General features: G+C 39.8%; 1 protein-coding gene across 1 annotated transcript in view; it reads right to left on the bottom strand.

Moving 5' to 3' along the window:
- Positions 1 to 21,519, bottom strand: part of ROPN1 (rhophilin associated tail protein 1) — a 40,564-nt gene extending 19,045 nt beyond the window's left edge. Inside the window, exon 1 of the mRNA XM_060196997.1 lies at positions 21,334 to 21,519. The gene's annotated coding sequence lies outside the window, so the exon portion shown is untranslated. The remainder of the gene's footprint in view (positions 1 to 21,333) is intronic.
- Between the last annotated feature and the right edge of the window lie 280 nt (positions 21,520 to 21,799).

Here is a 21,799-nt window from a genome sequence, read left to right as displayed (position 1 = left end):
GGGAGAAATCTGACTCGGAGTGGACTGTGTGTGTGTGTGTGTGTGTGTGTGTGTGTGTGTCTAGCTCTCTTTTCTACTTTCCTTTTTCCTCTTGCTATCCTTAGAATTTATAGTGGGCAGTCAATTTGCATAATTGTCTATTTTTTATTTGCTTTTTTTCCCCTTTCTCTTCTTTTTTTTTTTTCCTTTTTTTCTTGGACTGGAGGTGTTGTTTGGCTAATTGGTATTGGTTGAACTGCATCAATCCTTTTTTCAGTTGCTATTATAATTTCTGAGGTTTGTGACTGCATTTATGAAAAAGAACAGAAAAACACAAACCACATCAATAAAAAAAAAAAAAAGGTTAAACCAAGAGCAAAAAGGGACCAGGTGGTGGCGCACCTGGTTGAATGCACATGTCACAATGCTCAAGGATCCAGGTTCAAGCCCCTGATCTCCAGCTGCAGGGGGAAAGCTTTGTGAGTGGTGAAGCAGTTTTGCAGGTTTCTCTCTGTCTCTCTCCCTCTCTATCACCCCTCCCTACTCAATTTCTGGCTGTCTTTATCCAATAAATAAATAAAGATAATTTTTAAAAAAATCAAGAGCAAATAAAACTGCTACCACAATTAATCAGGACAGGAGCCCAGAAGAAAATCCAAATCACTCAGAAGTAACCATAGATAAGAAAAGTATGCAAGCAATAATAAACCTAATAATCACAGAAATGAAGACAACTATGAAGGAAAGGACTATCAGAAATAGGGAAACAACAGATGAGACCCTCAAGGAAAATACTAGCTACCCTGAGGTAAGTAGAGAACTGAAAGCTGAAATAGCTGAGCTAAAAGGCCAATTAGCAGAACAAGCTAATACTATAACTGAACTGAAGAAGGAAGCTGAGGGAAGGGAAAGCAGATTAACAGAAGCAGAAAACAGAATTAGCCAAACAGAGGATGAGCTAGAGAAAATGAAGAAAGAGGTAAAAGAGCTAAAAAAGAGATTGAGAGACATAGAAAACAACAGCAGAGACATATGGGATGATCTCAAAAACTGTGTTCAGTTAATAATACTAGTTAGAATCCCTGATGATTAACATTTCTACAAGATACTAAGCCATGATCAAATTTCAAGATGCTCATGTGATTTTAACATAAACTGAATGGATTTTAAAGGACCTAAAAAGTAAGTTTATATCAAGTTAGAGCTGGATTGTTTAGGCCTTGCTCCATTTACTTTATTTTATAAAACAATGACAACACAATAGTAAGTCTTTCAATATCAGTCAGTGCAATGCACTCAAAACTTGTAGCATCTCTATTCTCTAGTTCTGTCTGCCCTGCTTCTGCAGTGATCTTCACCATTCCTCTACAACACAATTCTACTTACTTAATCTCCTGTGAATAACTTTCCCCTCAAGCCTGCATTTCATTACAATTACTGTCCTCACTCTCAGTGGGTGCACTCCTTTCCTGCCTGAGATGTCAGGATGAATTCAACACTACCAGCTAAATTTAATCTTTTCCACCTCTCTGGTTCCTTTTCTTTCTTGAAATAAGCACAAAATGGCTTTCTCTTTCAAATTACTTTTTATTTTTCACTTTGCTGGTTTTCCAATGGTCTAATTCTATTTTTCACTAAGTACCCTAGTTACTTACATGATCCTTCCTCCTTTGACCTCTTATGAAAATTCCTTCTCAAGTGTATTGAAACTGCTTTCACAAATATTAAAATCACCAGCCTGACTATTAAATCTAGTAATTTTCCCCATAACATTTACTCTTGGCTTCTGCAATTGCATTCAAGAAGTTTATCACTCTCTCATAAAACACTTTGCTCAGCTGTATAATGCATTATACAAAAGCTTGTCATCACTCTGTGTTGTTCTATTTTCATTTCCATTGCTCACTTTTGTCTCCACCACCACTTTTCAGAAGTGTTTCCGAAGGCTCAGTCCCTGGCTGTTTATTTTATAATCAATATATTTCTTTTACAAGCGGTTTGCTTGTTTTTATGGGTTTTGTTAAACATCCCATGTTCTCCAAAGGAAGGCTTACTCTGCAATTGTTGGGTATAGTGCTTTATATGTGTCAAGAGTTTTAATCAAGTAGTTCAAACTTACACATTTATTTACATTTGCTTATTCTATCATTTACTGAGAGAAGTATATTAAAATGCCTAAGGTAGTTTTGTCTATTTTACTTTCAGTTTTGTCAGTTTTTGTGATAATTTTTTCCTTTGCTTTTATGTTTATTTATCAGAACCAGCTGATGCTTTGTACCTGAGTGATTCCACCACTGTTGGTGGAATTTATAATTTCAGAGAGAGACAGAGAGGGGAGGAGGAAGAGGAGGAGTAAGAGGAGAAGCATGAGGAGGAGGTTGGCACCACAATACCATTTTGCCATTAATGAATGAGTTTCCTCTAGTGCTATGCCTAGTACTCCAAATTGTGCTGGGGGCTTAAACCCAGGTCTCTGTGCATGTTAAAGTGTATGCTTTTACTAGGTGAGCTATCTCCCAGCCCCATTTTTCTTTTCTTTTACTTATTTAACATTGGTTTACAAAATTATAAGATTTTAGGAGCATAGTGTCACATCTACTTATATGTATACCATTACCCCAAAGAGATCCTTCTACATTTATTATTCTCTCCCCTCTTCATTCTCTTCAGCAATCATTATCATTTTCACAGAGTCTAAGACTGTTATCTTTTACAAGTTCATTTGTTTTAGTTATTTATATTCCACATGAGTTGAATTATCTGCAATTGTCTTTCATTTCTATATTTATTTCACTTAGCAGAATCACCTCCAGTTCCATCCATTTTTTTTGAAAGGCACAATGCTACAGTCTTCACGACACAGTAGTATTCCTTTGAGTATAAAGCTACCTGTCATTGGACATGTATGTCAATTCCATATTTTGACTACTAGCAGTCAATAGTGCTACTATGAACAGAGGGATGAATTTATTACTTCAAATTAGTGTTTTCATGCCTAGGAAAGTAAGATGTTTTCCTTTTTATTTGTTTAAGAATCATTTTCTGTAGGGGTTGAACCAATTTGTATTCCCACCAACAATGCATCAGAGTTCTTTTTCTCCATATCCTTATCAATTCTTGTTGTTTCCAATCTGTTTAGTATGTCTACAGGTGTGGGACCACTTTTTAAAATTAGGTTAAATTGAACTTCTTGATTCTGCTTCAATGTAAACTATCTTATGCTAACAACATCACCTCTTTATCATTCATAAATGAAGATGTTGAACTTAAATTCTAAACTGCAAGTTATATTAAGCTTCTCCCTTTTTTCTGAAAAGGACTATCTACTATTCTTGTGTATGTGTTTTTCTTTTTAATTTTATTTATTTTTATTATTGGATAGAGACAGAAATTAAGAATGGAGTGGGGATTGAGAGGGAGAGGGACAGAGACACACCTGCAACACTGCTTCACCACTTGTAAAGCTTTTTTCCTGCAGGTGCGAACCAGGGGCTTACCCAGGTGTACTTAACCAGGTGCACCACCACCTGGTCCCTATTTGTTTATTTTTGTGATGGACAGATTTTTTTTAAATGTCCATCAGGAAATGAAGAATGAAATAGAATGATGACATTAATATGTCCATGGTGTATTTGGGAGCTACTCTCTTCCCTGATCCAGCTTTCTAGTCCTTTTTCCAGCCATGACATCATCTCCCCAGACAATAACTTGGGTCCACCTGCATATCAGATGTTAGGCTCAGGCAAAAACTAGTAAAGTCGTGGGACCCTTGGAATATACCTAAAATATGCCTACTAGCTATTTCCAAAATGGAGACCCCAAATTTTCATCTGCAATATTCTTCCCTTTAGGTTCATGATTAGCCAACAATTTGTTCTACTTCTTTTCAGCCACCAGGTTCCAGATGCTACCATGATGCCAACCAGACTTCCCTGGAGAGATGACCCCACTAGTGTGTCCTGGAGCCCATTTCCTCAGAGCTCTGCCCCACTAGGGATAAAGAGAGACAGGCTGGGAGTATGGATCGACCTGTCAACTCCCATGTTCAGCAGGGAAGCAATTACAGAAGCCAGACCTTCCACCTTTTGTACCCCACAATGATCTTGGGTCCATACTACCAGAGAGATAAAGAATAGGAAAGCTATCAGGGGATGGAAGGGGATACAGAGTTCTGGTGGTGGGAATTGTGTGGAATTATACCCCTCTTATCCTATGGACTTGTCAGTGTTTCATATATATTAAATGTCCATAGTGTAGGAGATAAAGCATTTGAAAAAATAGAGTAAGTCTGACTTGGATGTAATTGCAGTAGGTTGACATGACTATAGCCTGGTTGAGAATTTATAACTGGAGATCTGAGAAGCATCAGTATAGAGCTCTGATTAAAGTCACAAAAATAGGCCTGTTCCAAACTGGAATATAGTAAGCTACAGAAGCTCAGTGCTCCTACTACAACAGCTAAAATAATCTAGAAAAAAATAACATGGTAAAGATATCAGAATTTTAGAAGCAATAAAGCCTGGAATAACTAAAATTCTAGGAGGGTACAAAGAACCTTTCCAAGGTAAGGTGATGCTCAAAAATAATTTTCTTCTCTGGGAACAACTGTCAGTTTTGCATGTAAATTGATTGTTGTCCTTGATCTTTGCAGAGCTACTTTACTGAGAAAGAGAAATAAGCAAGACAAGACAAACTAGGAATATGAGGCATCCCAAACATACAGGTTTATATAAAATATCTAACAGAATTTTAAAAATACTGAACATGCAAAGATAGAGGAAAATATGTATAGTAATCAAGAAAAAAAAGAAAAGAAGTATCAGAGTGGAGACCCACAAGAAGATTCAGCCATTGGAATTATCAGACATGGACTCTCGAACAACTAAATTAACTTTTAAAATCAAGGGGAAAATGCACTTATATAGAAAATATAGAATTTTTCTTATTTCTCCTTTCTTTTATCTCTTTTTTTCTTGTCTTTTTTTCTTTTTATTTTGTTTTGCAGGTTCATGTTATCAGTTCACTAGATTCCACAAATGAATGAAGCCATCTGGTAGTTGTTGAAGTCTTTCCTTATTTCACTAAGCATAATTACCTCCAGTTCTATCCATTTTGTCTCAAAGGACACAATATTGTCTTTGATTGTGCAGTACTATTCTATGGAGTATATTTCTTGTAATTTTTTTATTCAGTCATCTGTCAAAAGTCATTTAGGCTGCTTCCACTTTTTAGGTATTGTGGATAATGCAGCTATGAACATAGGGGAGCATATGTTCCTTTTTAGTGATTGTCTTTTTTCTTTTCTTTCTTTTTTTTTTTTTTTTTTTTCACCAGAGCACTAATCAGCTCTGGCTTATAGTGAGTGGGTGGTGGGGTTTGAGCCTCAGGCATGAGAGTCTCTTTGCATACCCATTCTGCTATCTACCCTACCCTATGTCTTTTAGATAAAAGCCTGAGTGGTGTTACTGGGGAACAAGAAATTCCATTTTTATTTGTTTAAGGACTCTCCATGCAGTCTGCCAAAGGGGTTGCACCAGTTTGCAATCCCACCAGTCCTGTAGCAGAGTCCCTTTTTCTCTACTACCTTGCCAATACTCATCATTTCCTGTTTTGTTGATGTTGATAATTCTCCTAGGTATGGGATGGAATCTCAATGTAGTTTTAATTTGCAGTTCTTTAATGATAAGTGAAGTGCAGCATTTCATATGTCTGTGGGTCATGTGAATCTCTTCTTTAGAAAACCATCTTTTTAGTTCTTTGGCCCTATTTTTTCTTTTGTTGAGCTGTCCAAGTTATTTACAGATGTTTGGTATCAGTCACTTGTCAGATGTGCAAATATCTTGTCGCACTTACTATTGCTATGTTATCCTTGTGTAGTTTACTGTCAATTTGTAGAAGCTTTTTATTTTGATGTAGTCCTATTTTTACTCTTGTTTTTCATTTTCTATGCCCCTGGGGCTGAGTCTCCAAATACATCTTTGATATGAAGATCCTGTAAAGTTTCACTGATGATTTCTTTATTTTATTTTATTTTTTAAGTTATTTATAAAATGGAAACACTGACAAGTCCATAGGATAAGAGGGGCACAATTCCACACATTTCCCACCACCAGATCTCCATATCCCATCCTTTCCCCTGATAGCTTTCTTATTATTTAACCCTCTGGGAGTATAGACTCAGGGTCATTATGGGGTGCAGAAGGTGGAAGGTCTGGCTTCCCCACTGAACATGGGCAGGTCGATCCATACTCCCAGCCTGTCTTTCTCATTCCCTAGCGGGGAAGGGCTCTGGGGAAGTGGGGCTCCAATGATTTCTTTTATAAATTTTAGTTTCTGGTCTAATATTCAGATTCACTTTGATCTGGATTTTTGTATATGGTGTTAAGTGGTAGTCTAGTTTCACTTTTTCTACATGTGGCTTTCCAATTTTCCCAGCACCATCTACTGAGTAGACCTTTTTTTTACCCCATTGAATTGTTTGGCCTTTTTGTTATATATTATAAGGTGGCTGTATATGTCTGGGCTCATTTCTGGGCTCTCAATTCTGCACCACTGATCTAAGTGTCCATCTTAATTCCAATACCAGACTGTTTTAATTATTTCTTTGTAGTATAAACTGAAATTGAGGAGCAGGATACCTCCATTCCCTATCCCACCCCCATTTTTCTCAGAAGTACTTTGGCTATGGTTTTGTTATGGTCCCACACAAATTTTTGGACAAGTTGTTTAATTTCCTTGAGAAATGTCATTGGGATCTTGATAGGTATTATATTGAAACTGTAGGTTGTTTTTGGTAGAATGGCCATTTTAATAATGTTTATCTTCCAGTCAAGGAACAAATAATGTTCTTCCATTTTTGTCTGTCCTCTGTTTCTTTTAACAATGTCCTATAGTTTTGTCTGCAAAAGTCCTTCGTGAGGTTCACCCTAGGTATTTTTTCTTTTTGGGTTCAATTGTAAATGGTATTGAGTCTTATTTCCCTTTCTTCTGACTCCTCATTTTTATTCAGAAATGCCACAGGTCTGTGTGTATTGATTTTGTGTCCTGCTACTTTACTGAACTTATTTCCAGTAGTTTTTTGGTGACATCTTTGGGGATCTCTAGATATATTATGTCATGAGCAAAGAGTGATAGTGTGATTTCTTCCTTTCCAATACATATACCTTTAATATCTCTTTCTTGTCTGATAGTAGTGGTGAGGACCTGAAAGACTATACTGATACTAGTGGTGTAGTGGACATCCTTTAGTTCCTAAAATGGGGAACATTTTCATCTTTTCCCCACTAAGAATGAAGTTAGCTGTGGGTTTGTCATATATGAGCCTTACTGAGGAATTTTCCTTCTGTTCCTAATTTTTCAAGAGTCTTTTTCATAAGTGGATAATGGATATTGTCAAATGCATTTTTGGCACCAATTGACATGACCATGTGATTTTTTAAAAAAATATTTATTTATTCCCTTTTGTTGCCCTTGTTGTTTTATTGTTATAGTTATTGTTGTTGTTGTTGGATAGGACAGAGAGAAATGGAGAGAGGAGGGGAAGACAGAGAGGGGGAGAGAAAGACAGACAACTGCAGACCTGCTTCACCGTCTGTGAAGCGACTCCCCTGCAGGTGGGAAGCCGGGGGCTCGAACCGGGATACTTACACCGGTCCTTGTGCTTGGCGCCAAGTGCGTTTAACCTGCTGTGCTACCGCCTGACTCCCAGACCATGTGATTTTTATGTTTCTTTTCGTTAATATAGTGGATTACATTGATTGACTTGTGGATGTTGAACCATTCCTATTTCCCAGGGATGCATCCTATTTGGCCTTAATGAATTATTCTCTTGATATATTGCTGGAGTTAGTTTGCCAAAATTCTGTTGAGGATTTGTACATCAATGTTCATCAGGGATATAAAGCCATAGTTTTCTTTTTTGTCCTTTCCTGCTTTGGGGATAAGAGTGATGTTAGCCTTAAAGAACATATTTGGCAATGACTCCTTCTTCCAGTTGGAAGATTTTGAGAATTAGTGTTAGTTCTTTGAAAGTCTTACAGAAAACATCAGTAGAGCCACCTAACCTGGACTTTATTCTTGGGAAGATTTTTTATTACTCATTCAATTTCTGTACTAGTAATAGGTTTTTTCAAGCTATCTACTTCCTCTTGGTTTAAACTTGACTCAAGGAATGCATCCACTTAATGTAAACTGTCAATTTTATTTGCATAGAGATGTTCACAATAGTCACATTTAATTCTTTGTATCTTCCCATCATAGGTTATAATTTTAAAAAAGTTATTCATTTATTCGCTTTTGTTGCCCTTGTTTTATTATTGTAGTTATTTTTGTTGTTGTTATGGATGTCATCATTGGACAAAATCCAACACCCATTTATGCTCAAAACTCTACAAAAAATGGGAGTAGACAGGAAATTCCTCAAGATAGTGGAATCTATATATAGCAAACCTACAGCCAACATCATACTCAATGGACAGAAGCTGAAAACATTCCCCCTCAGATCAGGGGCTAGAAAGGGCTGTCCACTGTCACCATTACTCTTCAACATAGTATTGGAAGTTCTTGCCATAGCAATCAGACAAGAGAAAGAAATCAAAGGAATACAGATTGGAAGGGAAGAAGTCAAGCTCTCACTGTTTGCAGATGAATGATAGTATACATAGAAAAACCTAAAGAATCCAGCAGAAAACTACTGGAAGTTATTAGGCAATATAGCAAGGTATCAGGCTACAAAATCAATGTACAAAAATCAGTCATATTTCTTTATGCAAACACTAAATCTAAAGAAGAAGACATCCAGAAATCAGTCCATTTACTGTTTCAGCAAAATCAATAAAATACCTAGGAATAAAGTTGACCAAAGAAGTGAAAGACTTGTATACTGAAAACTATGAGTCACTACTCAAGGAAATAGACACTGATACCAAGAAATGGAAAGACATCCCATGCTCATGGATTGGAAGAATAAATATCATCAAAATGAATATTCTCCCCAGAACCATATACAAATTTAATGCAATACCCATCAAAGGTCCACCAAGCTTCTTTAAGAGAATAGAACAAACACTACAATCATTTATCTGGAACCTGAAAACACCTAGAATTGCCAAAACCATCTTGAGGAAAAGAAACAGAAATGGAGGCATCACACTCCCAGACCTTAAACTATATTATAAAGCCATCATCATCAAAATAGCATGGTACTGGAACAAAAATAGGCACACAGACCAGAGGAACAGAATTGAAAACCCAGAAATAAATCCCCACACCTATGGACATCTTTCATAAGGGGGTCCAAAGGATTAAATGGAAGGAGGAGGCTCACTTCAATAAATGGTGCTGGGAAAACTGGGTTGTAACATGCAGAAGAATGAAATTGAACCACTTTATCTCGCCAGAAACAAAAATCAACTCCAAATGGATCAAAGACCTGGATGTCAGACCAGAAACAATCAAATACTTAGAGGAAAACATTGGTAAAACACTTTCCCACCTACACCTTAAGGACATCTTTGATAAATCAAACCCAATTTCAAGGAAGACTAAAGCAGAAACAAACCAATGGGACTACATCAAATTGAAAAGCTTCTGCAGAAAGAGCTCAGCAAACTTAGCACCAAAAAAGCAAATGACCCCATCCAAAAATGGGCAGAGGATATGAACAAAACATTCACTTCAGAGGAGATCCAAAAGGCTAACAAACATATGAAAAACTGCTCTAGGTCACTGATTGTCAGAGAAATGCAAATTAAGACAATACTAAGATACCACCTCACTCCTGTAAAAATGGCATACATCAAAAAGAACAGCAACAACAAATGCTGGAGAGGTTGTGGGGACAGAGGAACCCTTTTACATTGCTGGTGGGAATGTAAATTGGTACAGCCTCTGTGGAGAGCAGTCTGGAAAACTCTCAGAAGGCTAGACATGGACCTTCCATATGATCCAGTAATTACTCTCCTGGGATTATACCCCAAGGACTACATAACACCCAACCAAAAAGAGGTGTGTACTCCTATGTTCATAGCAGCACAATTCATAATAGCTAAAACCTGGAAGTAACCCAGGTGCCCAATAACAGATGAGTGGCTGAGAAAGCTGTGGTATATATACACAATGGAATACCATGCAGCTATAAATAACAATGAACCTACCTTCTCTGACCCATATTGGACAGAGCTAGAAGGAATTATGTTAAGTGAGCTAAGTCAGAAAGATAAAGATGAGTATGGGATGATCCCACTCATCAACAGAAGTTGAGGAAGAAGATCTGAAAGGGAAACTAAAAGCAGGACCTGACCAAACTGTAAGTAGGGCACCAAAGTAAAAACCCTGTGGTGAGGGGTAGACATGCAGCTTCCTGGGCCAGTGGGGGGTGGGAATGGGTGGGAGGGATGGGTCATATTCTTTTGGTGGTGGGATTGGTGTTTATATACACTCCTAGTAAAATGTAGTCATATAAATCACTAGTTAATATGAGAGGGGGAAAATTAATTGTATGTCTTGAAGTTTTTTAAAACACAGACTGAATATTTTTAATATATAGGCTGTGTATTTGATATGCAGACTCTCTCAAAAGCCTAGATCAAGTAGATCAGAAGCAACCAATAGCACAGCTATATACAAGATACTGGGTACTGTACAGCAAACCCTAACAAAAGGACTTTTCAAAGTTAACCCAATTACCAAATAATGTGATGATAACATTAACTATCGATTGTCTTTTTGAACCCTAAGACAGCAGGAACCTCACATCTCCACTATGGAGCCTCTGCTTCACCCAGTCCTGGAACCATTGGATAGGGCCCACTTTCCCGTATGCCTCTCCCAATCCATATCAAATAATATTGCATCTGCCGATCACAACCTAACCAATGCAATGATTGCCACCTCAACATGCTTCACTTCAGACTGTGTCCAGAAACTTCACATGTGGAATGACAACCCTTCAGCTTCATTACTCGGGTGAGACCTTTCCTTTCATAGTAATCTCTAATTCCATCTCAGGTGGTTCACTTTCTAACAAAGTCCCAAAACCTAGATATACACCAGTTTATGTGAGAGAGAGCATATGTTCACACGTATCCGTAAACTACTGCAAAATATATACCTGAAAGTAGAAGTACACTAGAGTTTGCAGTGAGTACCCCCCCCCCAACACTTCCTCTCCACTATTCCAAGCTTTGGGTCCATGATTGCTCAACAATTTGTTTGGCTTCTTATGTTAACTCTCTTTTCAGTCACCAGGTTCCAGATGTCATCAGGATGCCGACCAGGATTCCCTGGACTGAAGACCCCACCAATGTGTCCTGGAGCTCAGCTTCCCCAGAGACCCACCCTACTAGGGAAAGAGAGAGGCAGACTGCGAGTATGGACTGACCAGTCAATGCCTATGTTCAGCAGGGAAGCAACTACAGAAGCCAGACCTTCTACCTTCTGCAACCCACAATGATCCTGGGTCCATGCTCCCAGAGGGATAGAGAATGGGAAAGCTATCAGGGGAGGGGGTGGGATATGAAGATTGGGTGGTGGGAATTGTGTGGAGTTGTACCCCTCCTACCCTATGGATTTGTTAATTTATCCTTACTTAAATAAAAACAAATAAATAAATAAAAATTATTTATTCTCTTTTGTTGCCCTTGTTTTATTATTGTAGTTATTTTTTTTGTTGTTACGGTTGTCGTCGTTTCTGGGTAGGACAGAGAGAAATGGAGAGAGGAGGGGAAGACAGAGAGGGGGAGAGAAAGAGAGACACCTGCAGACCTACTTCTCTGTCTGTGAAATGACTCCCCTGCAGGTGGGGAGCTGGGGGCTCGAACCAGGATCCTTACACGAGTCCTTGCACTTTGCGCCACCTGCGCTTAACCCCCTGTGCTACCAGCCGACTCCCTAGGTTATAATTTTATCATAGCTTTCCTTCTCTCCCTGCCCCTACCCCCCAGTAGTTAATCTATTTTACTTATCTGCTCAAAAAACAAGCTCATGAATTAATTAATCTTTTGAATTGTCTTTCTGGTCTCTAATTTTTTCTCTGATTTTGAGTATTTCTTTCCCTCTGTTGACTTTTGGGTCCCTTTGTTCCTCTTCTTTTTCTAATTGGTTCAATTGTGATGTTAGCTTACTTGAAATCTTCACTATTTCTATATTGTTTTAAATTTTCTTCTTAGGATAGTTTATGCCACATCCCACAGGGTCTGGTAGTTGGTCTCTTCATTTTCATTGTTCTCCAGGTAATTTTTATGCTTTCTTTTGACTTCCTCAGTGACCCAGATGTTCTTCAGTAGCATATTGTTTAGTCTCTATATTTTGGGTGGTTTTCTTATCTTTTTTACTTTCTTTGTTTCTTTTTTATCTTTTCTTGTCTTTTTGTGGTTGATTTCTAACCTCACGGTTAGAAAAGATACTTTTTATGATTTCAATAGTCACTTATTTACTAACGCTTTATTTGTGTCCCAATACAGTCAATTTTTGAGAGTGTTCCATGCATTTGAAAAAAATGAATACAGGTGGCTGAGCGGTAGTGCAGCAAGTTAAGCACACATGGCGCAAAGTGCAAGGACTGGCTTAAGGATCCTGGTTTGAGTCCCCGGCTTCCTACCTGCATGGGGAGTTGCTTTACAGGCAGTGAAGCAGGTCTGCAGGTGTCTCTCTTTCTCTCCCCCTCTCTGTCTTCCCCTCCTCTCTTGATTTCTTTCTGTCCTATCCAATAACAACATCAGTCATACTAATAATAACAAGGGCAACAAGATTGGGGTTGGGGAATGGTTTCCAGGAGCAGTGGATTCATAATTCAGGCACTGAGCCCTAGCAATAACCCTGGAGGCAAAGAAATGAATACAGAATTCCTACCCAGAAATAGCACATAAGAAAAAAAGATAGTCTGGAAAACAAACACATTATCTAAAGTTAAGAATTTATTGCTGACTGTGGGACACAGAGCAAATCTATGGGGTTTACAGTTAATATTTATATACTTTTCCCATATTTGGGAGATACTCCCATCCTTGATCCAGCTTTCTAGTTCTTTTTTCCTACTATGACACCCTTTCCCCAGACAATAACTTAGATCATCTATATGTTAAATGTCAAGCTCAGACAAAAACTAGTAAGTTCATAGGCCCCTTGGAATATACCTAAAGTAGACCTACTAGCTTTTTCCAAAATGGAAAAAGATTTTCCAAATCTTCATCTGCAATATCCTTGTCCTTAGGTTCATGATTAATCAACTATTTGTTCTGCTTTATATCTTAACTCTTTTTCAGCCAACAGGTTCCAGATGCTACCATGATGCCAACTGTACTTCCCTGGGCTGACAACCCCACCAGTGTGTACTGAAGCCCCACCTCACTAGTCCCTACCCTACTAGGGAAAGAGAGAGAGAGGGTTGGAGTATGGATCAACCTGTCAATTCCCATGTTCAGCCAGGAAGAAATTACAGAAGCCAGACCTTTCACCTTCTGCACCCTATAATGATCCTGGGTCCATACTCTCAAAGGGACAAAGAATAGGAAAGCTTTCAAGGGAGGGTATTGGATACGGAGTTCTGGTGGTGGGAATTGTGTGGAAATGTACCCCTCTTATCCTTTGGTCTTGTCAATACTTCCATTTTATAAATAAATAAATAAATAATTTTTTTTCTTTTTTTAAAATGTTATATTTTCTTTTAAATATTTATTTTATTTATTTATTCCCTTTTGTTGCCCTTGTTGTTTTATTGTTGTAGTTATTATTGTTGTTGTCATTGTTGGATAGGACAGAGAGAAATGGAGAGAGGAGGGGAAGACAGAGAGGAGGAGAGAAAGATAGACACCTGCAGACCTGCTTCACCGCCTGTGAAGAGACTCCCCTGCAGGTGGGGAGCTGGGGTTCGAACCAGGATCCTTACACGAGTCCTTGTGCTTTGCGCCACCTGTGCTTAACCCGCTGCGCTATAGCCCGACTCCCAAAATAAATAAATTGTAAACGGAATTTATTCAACTTGTTTAACAGCAGCCTGGATGGGAGACATGATTAGTGAACTGAAAGACAGATCTGGGAGTCACGTGGTAGCGCAGTGGGTTAAGTGCAGGTGGCGCAAAGTGCAACGACCCATCTAAGGATCCCAGTTTGAGCCCCCAGCTCCCCACCTGCAGGGGAATCGCTTCACAGGCGGTGAAGCAGGTCTGCAGGTGTCTATATTTCTCTCCCCCTCTGTCTTCCTCTCTTTTCTCCATCTCTCTCTGTCCTATCCAACAATGACAACAACAATAATAACTACACAATAAAAAAGGGGCAACAAAAGGGAATAAATAAACATTTAAAAAAAGACAGATCTATAGAAAATATCCAGATGGAATCACAGAAAATGGAGGGGGAAATGGAACAAACAAACCAAAATATAGAGTCTTACTATGGGGAGAGAGAATATTTGAATATATGGAGAGATTAATGCTCAGAATTTTCAAAATTGTGAAAACTGTTAGTTCACAGGTCCAAGAATCTCAGCAATCTCCAAATCAGATAAATAAAGAATATTGCATCTGGATGTTTCATAATAGATCAAACTAAAGTCGTAGATAAATTGCAAAAATAATGGGTGCATGGTGGCACACTCGGTTAAGTGCACATATTACCATGCTCAAGGACCAGGGTTGGAGCCCCCATTTCCCACCTGCAGTGGGGACACTTCTCCAGCCTGTCTGCAGGTGTCAATCTTGGGGGCGAGGCAGTGGTGCAGCCAGTTAAGCGCATGTATTACTAAGTGCAAGGACCCATGCAAGGAATCCAGGTATAAGCCCCTGGGTCCCCACCTACAGAGAGGGGACACTTCACAGAGGTGAAGCAGTTCTGCAGGTCTCTCTCTTTCTCTCTCTCTCTCACTCTCTCTCTCTCCCTCTCTCCCTCTCCCCCTTTTCTCTCAATTTCTCTGTGTCTTATCCAATAAAATTGAAAAAATATGGCCTCCAGGAGCAATGGGTTCAAAGTGTTGGCATTGAGCCCCAGCAATAAGAAAAACCACCTCTCCAGAGCCCTGCCCCACTAGGGAAAAACATCCCCTGATCATGGATTGGAAGAATAAATATTAAAATGACAATTTTGCCAAAAGCAGTCTATAGATTCAATGCAATCCCTATTAAAATTCCAATAACATACTTCAAGGAAATTGAACAGATTATTTGAAATTCGTGTGGAATTTTAGAAAACCATGAATAACAAAAGAACTCTTGGGAGCCGGGTGGTAGTGCAGCAAGTTAAGTGCACATGGCGCAAAGCACAAGGACCAGCATAAGGATCCCAGTTCAAGCAGACAGCTCCCCACCTGCAGGGGGGTTGCTTCATAAGCAGGAAGCAGGTCTGCAGGAATTTATCTTTTTCTCCTCCTCTCTGCCTTCCCCTCCTCTCTTGATTTCTCTCTGTCCTATCCAACAACAATACCAATAATAACAATAAATACGAGGGCAACAAAAATGGGATAAAATGGCCTCCAGGAGCAGTGGATTCGTAGTGCGGTCACCAAGCCCCAGCTATAACCCCGGAAGTGGGGGGATCAGGGAAAGAAGAAGAAGAACTCTTAAGGAAAAAGAAAAAAAAAAAAACGGAGGCATCACAATACCCAATTTTAGATTATACTACAAAAAGAAAAAGAACAACCCAATAAAAAAAAAAGTGGGCGGAAGATATGAATAGACAGTTCTTTAAAGACCCACAGACATGTGGAAATGCTCTAATTCACTCCTAGTTGCTAGGTTTTCTGTTTTTGTTGTTGTTATTGCTGACATTGTTGTTGGTTAAGACAGAGAGAAATGGAGAGAGGAGAGGAGGGGAAGACAGAGAGAGGGGGAAAGAAAGATAGACACCAGCAGACCTGCTTCACTGCCTGTGAAGCAAACTCCCTGCAGGTGGGGAGCCAAGTGCTCAAACTGGGACCCTTAAGCAGGTCCTTGCGTTTCCTGCCATATGCACTTAGTACACTGCACTGCCACCGACCGCCCCTCAATTTCTCTCTGTCCTATCCAATAAAATGGGGGGGGGGGGTAAGCCACCAGGAGCAGTGACTTCATAGTGCCAGCATTGAGCCCCAGCAATAACCCTGGAGACAAAAAGAAGAAGGACAAGGAGAAGAAGAGAAGGAGAAGGAGAGGTAAAAGAAGTGAGCAAGGTCAGCAAACTTAGCACCAAAAAAGCAAATGACCCCATCCAAAAATGGGCAGAGGATATGAACAAAACATTCACTTCAGAGGAGATCCAAAAGGCTAACAAACATATGAAAAACTGCTCTAGGTCACTGATTGTCAGAGAAATGCAAATTAAGACAACACTAAGATACCACCTCACTCCTGTAAGAATGGCATACATCAAAAAGGACAGCAGCAACAAATGCTGGAGAGGTTGTGGGGACAGAGGAACCCTTTTACATTGCTGGTGGGAATGTAAATTGGTACAGCCTCTGTGGAGAGCAGTCTGGAAAACTCTCAGAAGGCTAGACATGGACCTTCCATATGATCCAGTAATTCCTCTCCTGGGATTATACCCCAAGGACTACATAACACCCAACCAAAAAGAGGTGTGTACTCCTATGTTCATAGCAGCACAATTCATAATAGCTAAAACCTGGAAGTAACCCAGGTGCCCAATAACAGATGAGTGGCTGAGAAAGCTGTGGTATATATACACAATGGAATACTATGCAGCTATCAAGAACAATGAACCCACCTTCTCTGACCCATCGTGGACGGAGCTAGAAGGTATTATGTTAAGTGAGCTAAGTCAGAAAGATAAAGATGAGTATGGGATGATCCCACTCATCAACAGAAGTTGAGTAAGAAGATCTGAAAGGGAAACTAAAAGCAGGACCTGACCAAATTGTAAGTAGGGCACCAAAGTAATAACCCTGAGGTAAGGAGGTAGACATGCAGCTTCCTGGGCCAGTGGGGGGTGGGAGTGGGTGGGAGGGATGGGTCACAGTCTTTTGGTGGTGGGAATGGTGTGTTTATGTACACTTCTAGTAAAATGTAGTCATATACATCACTAGTTAATTAATACGAGAGGGGGAAAATTAATTGTATGTCTTGAAGTTTTTCAAAACACAAACTGAATCTTTTCTCAATATATACAGTGTAATTGATATGCAGACTCTCTCAAAAGCCTAGACCAAGTAGATCAGAAGCAACCAATAGCACAGCTATATACAAGATACTGGGTACTGTACAGCAAACCCTAACAAAAGGACTTTTCAAAGTTAACCCAATTACCAAATAATGTGATGATAACATTAACTATCGATTGTCTTTTTGAACCCTAAGACAGCAGGAACCTCACATCTCCACTATGGAGCCTCTACTTCCCCCAGTCCTGGAACCATTGGATAGGGCCCACTTTCCCATATGCCTCTCCCAATCCATATCAAATAATATTGCATCTGCTGATCACAACCTAACCAACACAACGATTGCCACCTCAACATGCTTCACTTCAGACTGTGTCCAGAGACTTCACATATGGAATGACAACCCTTCAGCTTCATTACTCGGGTGAGACCTTTCCTTTCATAGTAATCTCTAATTCCATCTCAGGTGGTTCACTTTCTAACAAAGTCCCAAAACCTAGATATACACCAGTTTATGTGAGAGAGAGCATATGTTCACACGTATCCGTAAACTACTGCAAAATATATACCTGAAAGTAGAAGTACACTAGAGTTTGCAGTGAGTACCCCCCCCCCAACACTTCCTCTCCACTATTCCAAGCTTTGGGTCCATGATTGCTCAACAATTTGTTTGGCTTCGTATGTTAACTCTCTTTTCAGTCACCTGGTTCCAGATGTCATCAGGATGCCGACCAGGATTCCCTGGACTGAAGACCCCACCAATGTGTCCTGGAGCTCAGCTTCCCCAGAGACCCACCCTACTAGGGAAAGAGAGAGGCAGACTGAGAGTATGGACAGACCAGTCAATGCCCATGTTCAGCGGGGACGCAATTACAGAAGCCAGACCTTCTACCTTCTGCAACCCACAATGACCCTGGGTCCATGCTCCCAGAGAGATAGCGAATGGGAAAGCTATCAGGGGATGGGTTGGGATATGGAGAATGGGTGGTGGGAATTGTGTGGAATTGTACCCCTCCTACCCTATGGTTTTGTTAATTAATACTTTCTTAAATAAAAAAAAGTAAAAAAATAAAAAAAAGTGAGCAAGGGGCAAGGGAAGGATATGTAGAAGAATCTCTTTGATGTAATGGCACTGAAACATTGGTAGTGGAAGTGGTAAATCTTATCCACAGATATGTAGGAGTGACACCATACTTCTAAAATCTTATAATATTGTAAACCAACATTAAATCAAATAAAATTTGTATTAAAAAAGAAATTTAATCTATTTTGTTGCTCTCTCCACAATATACATACTGTCTCTTTCTGAATAAGGCAATTATAAATCAGGTATATTCTTTTGTATATTCATTTATTCATTGAGGTTTATTCATTTTCTAATGCTATATAAATATACCCATATATCACTGAAATACCCTGGATATTCCCATTTGATTCATGAAAAATAAATTTTTGATTTTTTCCCCCTTTTTGTTGCTCTTGTTGTTGTAGCCTCGCTGTGGTCATTATTATTGCCATTGTTGATGTTGTTCGTTGTTGGATAGGACAGAGAGAAATGGAGAGAGGAGGGGAAGACAGAGAGGGAGAGAGAAAGACAGACACCTGCAAACCTGCTTCTCAGCCTGTGAAGCGACTCCCCTGCAGGTGGGGAGCCGGGGGCTCGAACCGGTATCCTTACGCAGGTCCCTGCGCTTTGCGCCATGTGCGCTTAACCCACTGTGCCACCGCCCGACCCCCAAATTTTTGGTACTTTGAAGTGGAACAAACTTTTTTTTTGGTCAGAGGACATCCTATTTTTTCCTCTAAAAGTATGGTTATCTTTAACCATGGTTCCTTACAGCAATAAAGAATAGAAGGGCTTCTAACATCAACTGACTTAAAAATGTCATTACACAATTATTTCATGTGATATTTACAATACCTATGGGTATGTAGACTCTAATGTCAAATCACTTTCCAATACTAGGAAATTGAGGCTTAATTTTCCCAGATAAATTGTTTTAAACACTCACATTATCACATCATTCTGAAGAACCTCAGCCTTCCCACACCAATTTTCTCAGGGAAACATAGAGGAGAGGAGGGAGGCTGGTAAAGAACCTGGTTAAGTGCACACATCACCATACACATGGACCCGGGTTCAAGCCCCTGGCCCCCACCTATAGAGGAAAAGTTTCAAGAGTGGTGAAGAAGTTGTGTGGTTATCTCTCTTTTTCCTCTTCTATCTTCCCTTTAATTTTGATTTCTGTCTCTGTCCAATAAAACAAAAAATAAAATATATAAAATATTCATAGTAAAATAAAATAAGAGAGGAAAGACACCACAGGTACAACTCCACTATTCATGGAGCTTGCCCAACTGGTGCCAGAAGCTCTATGGTGAGTTATTGTTCTGTGGGACTCCTCTCAGTAATTTAGAGAGGCAGAGGCCAGAGGGGGCGAAAATAACCACAGCACTGAAGGGTTCCTTCAGTGCAGTGGGGTCCAGCCTTGAACCTGGATTCCACACATGGCAAAGCAGCATAGTGACCAGGTGAGCTATTTCACTGGCCTAGAAAGAGAACCAGGAGATCAATCTGGAATATACAATGCCATGGAATTGAACTTGGGACCTCGTGCTTCTAAGCCCATTACATTGACCATCACACTACCTCCTAGGTAGCTATGCCTTCTTTTACCTGTGATTCCTGTATACTTTGCCTTTTTAAATCCTACAAAGCAATCCTCCATTATGCCAAGCTTATGTTAGTTTACATTTTTTCTACATACTGACTTAGTTAAATTTGTCATATGATTCCTTTCTCTTTGTTAGACTCAGTCATTGGCTGACAGCTGTGTAAATGAGCTGAAGGAAGTTAAGTAAAGCTTTACACAGGAAATCTGTTTAGGAGAAATAGGTGGCTCTTTTGGCAACAACCCTTGAGAACATCCGATTAACCTTGAAAAGCAGCTATGATGGAGAGTGGTAGAAGAGACAGGAGCTAGAGGACTTGGTGGCCACTGGGGTAGTAGGGTGAGAATAACTTGCTAATTTTCAAATCATTGTAGAAATAGAGAGGATTCAAATATGGGCAAGTCAAATTCTCCTCCTATATTCTCATTTACTGTCAGAAGTTCAACATATTTCTGAATCACAGAGACTTAGAACCACAGACTCTTTTCCTTTGGACAATTTTAATCATTTGTTCTTATTTAATAGAAATAGCCTATTTTATCTAAATATCCTATGAGTCCAATTTTTTTGTGAAGTTTTTTTTTCCATCATTAAAGTCCTCCATGTGGCAGGACTTCCTCAATAATACATTACAAGCCCCCCTTAAAAAAGTCCAATAAATTTGTTGTTTTGTGAGATTCCATACATGCCAGTGTAGAAGGGTCTACACATTTGCTGAATGCTGAAGGATATAGGTTTTAACTCTAGATTTCCTGATGTGCTTTCTCATTTGGATTTATTGGTGTGAGTTAGATAACATTAGTGAAACTAAAGGTTTCATCAGTTACATAGAAGAAAGAATACAGAAAACAGAATTTCAGAGGCAGTTTCTATGGGTAGGTGTTAGATCTTAGAGCTGGTCATGTTTGAGTTTGCAATAGGAGGTGGTGGGTTTGGGACTTGAAATTACCTTTTTCGTAAGTTCTTCCTTCAGAGTTCAACCTAGTTTTCCTGACCCATCATCCCTGTTACACCTTGTTATAGTACCTGGGAAATACCTGGCTCTAATTTTTACATTATTTGTGTGCTTCTTTTATTAACCTTCCCCTATAGAGAATAAACTTGAGGACAGGAGAGGTCAGTTTCTGTTTACTGCAGAATCCCATTATGGCCAATGCTCAATAGACTTGGAAAGTGGTTTATGAAGTACTAGTAATGGCCTTTGGTTCTTACACCTTTGCCCCCCACCCCACCATTCCATAAGTATTGTTACATCCATGTAATAATTGAAAAAGTAGAGGTTTGATTAATTAGTGGGGAGTTCTGGCTCCAGATTCTGCTGTGTTACAAATCATTGTCCTTTGATTAAGTAATCATAAAACAGTAGTTCTGGGCACAAAATACACACATTTTGGCTTGAGAACAATAATCCCCTAGGGCAATGTTCTCTTTAAACTCACAGCTCCTTATTTCTGCTCTGTGAGTTGGCAGATGTTCAGAATCCAGGGGGACCCACAGGACAAAACTCATCGCCTCAGATCCTCCCAGAGGACGTTGGGTACCCTCGGGGCGTCCCCTGCTCTTCCCTCCTCCCTCCTCTCTTCCAAGGTTGCTACCTGAGGTTCGCTCCCAAGGGAGTTGTCTAGCACCAGGTGAAACCTTGCGCCTGGCCAAGGGCAAGAGGTGTGGGGAGCGATCCTGCGCCTCGCACGGTGTCGTCGACAGGGGGAACGCAGAGGGCCCTGTGAAGGGGAGGCCCACACTAGCCTAGGCCGCGAGGGACCAAAGAGGTAGGGCGGGACCCGGCTTTGTTAGCGCTTGGCCTTCTCCTGGCAACCCCCGATGCTGGCAGGGTGCCTTAGTAACCACTGCCCAGGAACCTTCCAGCCACGTCACAGAGCTTCCCGCCCTGCCCGCCCCCACCCTATCAATCACCCCTTGAGAGAAGTAGCGCTATCATCATCTGTTTAATTAATTAATTAATTTGTAAATGTGGGAAAGAACACCGGGGGGGGGTCCAATAATTCATCCAAATTCACAGCTAGCAAGTGCTAGAGTTAAGACTTGAATCTTTGCTGTGTG

This window comes from Erinaceus europaeus, chromosome 9, assembly GCF_950295315.1.
Source record: "Erinaceus europaeus chromosome 9, mEriEur2.1, whole genome shotgun sequence".
In the NCBI taxonomy this organism is placed as follows: domain Eukaryota; kingdom Metazoa; phylum Chordata; class Mammalia; order Eulipotyphla; family Erinaceidae; genus Erinaceus; species Erinaceus europaeus.
This window is presented reverse-complemented; position numbering and strand designations above follow the sequence as displayed.